Consider the following 2591-nt stretch of genomic DNA (forward strand, 5'->3'; position numbering starts at 1 on the left):
CAGGAGCCTGTGCCCCTACCATCTTATGCTTCCAGCAGCACCTTCAGGCTGTGACCTCCAGCCGCCATCCCCATCTGCAGTGGGCTGGCCCTAAGGGAAAGAGCATGGAGAATGGGAGGGCGTATGGACCAGGTTTGAAGTGGCACACATCCCTTTCAATCGCAGTCCTTTGTCTAGAACTCAGTTGTTTCACCAATACTTCAAGGGAAGCTACAAAATGGAGTGTCACTCTGTGCCCACGAATAAAAGGGAATGAGTTTATTAGAGCTGGGCAGTCCCTACCACAACACATTTTCAACAACTAGGACCATGAGATTCTAGGACAGAACAAAAGCTCACATCAGACCTCTACTGGGGACATTAGCCCCTGAGCAAGCTTGTAGAAAGCCAAACTTTCAGCTGTATCTCAAGGTGCAAAAGTGCCCAAAGCCCTTCTCTTAGGGGCCTTAATTGTTTTAGCCTTTTCTTTCCTCTCCAATTTCAGCCTAGCCTGTTCTAGTAGTCCAGACCCCTTGGCTAGAGATGGGCACATGCTCCAGGTGAGCCCAAACTCATTTCCTCCTCCTTAAAATAAGGAGATGGACATGGGAAGGTCATGGGATCTAAGGATTGCCTTTTGGCATTTTTCTCTAACCAGCTAAGAAGGCTCTTAATTCTTCAGCCACAGGCTGGAAAGATGGAAGTATGGGGTGGTCTAGCATCTTGTCTGCAGCCTCATGGAGACAGCTAGAAGAATGAGGGCAGTGTACAGGAAAGAAGAGGAGAGAAAGAGGTTTGGAAGTTTATAAGTCTCTGGATTTTTAAGGCCATTTCTTCCCTGCCACTTCAGTAGTTTGATTGTATAAGCCAAAACATTCTCTATTTTCTTAATTTAGTTCAAGTATGTGATACAAAACAGTCACAAAAGATTCATTTTGTGCTTCATTTTGAGAAATCATTCACGTCTCCCAAAACTAAAGAAATCAAGAATTGCTCAATTCCGAAACTGCTCAGACAAGTAAGTTGCAAACTATGCCACTTTGGTTCGTTCTCTCTCTCTCTCTCTCTCTCTCTCTCTCTCTCTCTCTTCCCCCCTCCCCCTTTCTCTCTCTCTCTTAAACTATACTGCTATTCACATGGCTCAGAATGTCATCAAGTGATTTTGGTGACAACTGTGCAGTTATTATAATTTAAAATACTTTAAAAATATCCTATGACCATGTCATTTTAACAGTGATAATGACATAGTGCAGAAAAGCACCAAAAGTGACACATTTATTCCAGACTTTAGGTGTCATAAAAAGACTCTGAAGAAGACTTAACAGCTATTATGATATGATATGTTTGAAATTTAGTATATTCATTTCTGCAAAATGTCAGAGATCATGCTGAAGAAATGAAATACACCATTAAAAGGGAGTTACACACCAATGAGTGTAGATTTTTGTGCTCTGGAAACATACTCCACTATATTTTAAATTTATTAATGTGAGAAAATGTGCTTTGAGTTACATGAGTCTTGAATAATGCCAAGTCTTTAGGAATGTACCCATTGCATAAAATGAACCCACACTAAAGAAATCATCACTAACTCTCAGGAACTCAAAATCCAATGTCCTCAGTAGCTGTGTTTTTCATTATGGCTTATAATTTAAAAGTTTGATTTACATATTAGTCTTTACTGAGCTTGATTAACATAAGTCATCTCTGAAAATACTGAAGAAATCGATTTCCTTTTTTTGTAAGCTGAGGGTCCGCCATTTTCCTGCGGCAGCCCAGTTCCTGGTATGTGATAGCATCCAGTATAGCTACATTCCATTTTTACCACAATGTAGACAGAGAGCCAGGGTTTTCCGGGAGATAAATGGAAGATGTACAGTGGAATACAGAATACAGCTCATACTAGTAGCTTCCATTTATTAGTTGCTTTTTGTATGTCAGGCATAATCCTAAATGCTTTATATACATTGTTTCATTTTATTGACCCAATTCATGTGTGGAATCTAAATAAGGAAACTAAAGCGTGGAAATGTTGAATAATTTGTTTGGATCATTTATTAGAATGTGGTTGAGATGGTTTCTTCAATGTCTATAATTTACTTTTAAATACTTCCATATTTACAGTCTGATTTATGTATCATTTTGGTTAAACAACTCCGGTGGTCTAGTCTAATGAAGAACCCACAGTCCAGTGTGTACATATACACACACCACAGCTTCCAGTCAGTATTGTAGTGCCTCGCTCTTAAAAATGAGTCGATTGTTAAGGATGACCAAACACCCGAGAAAACATTCTAATTAAAAAAAAAAAAAGAAACAAATAATGTTTTTTTAAAGAGCTTGGTAAAAGCAGAAATAACACAAGGAACAGAAGAAAACTTCAAAAAGATATAATTAATATGCTTGGGGAAAAAAGAGAAAGAAATTAAGAGGTTATATAAAAACTCATTGAAAGACCAAAAATCGAGCTCTTATACAATGAAAAGAAGACATGCAAAATACAACAGAAAGGTTAGAGGATAAAGTTTGGGAAATATTCTAGAAAGCAAAAGAAATATTAAAGATAAAAAATATAAGAAAAAAATAAGAAAATTTGAAGATCAGATTAAGAA

This window comes from Rousettus aegyptiacus, unplaced genomic scaffold, assembly GCF_014176215.1.
Source record: "Rousettus aegyptiacus isolate mRouAeg1 unplaced genomic scaffold, mRouAeg1.p scaffold_m13_p_10, whole genome shotgun sequence".
In the NCBI taxonomy this organism is placed as follows: domain Eukaryota; kingdom Metazoa; phylum Chordata; class Mammalia; order Chiroptera; family Pteropodidae; genus Rousettus; species Rousettus aegyptiacus.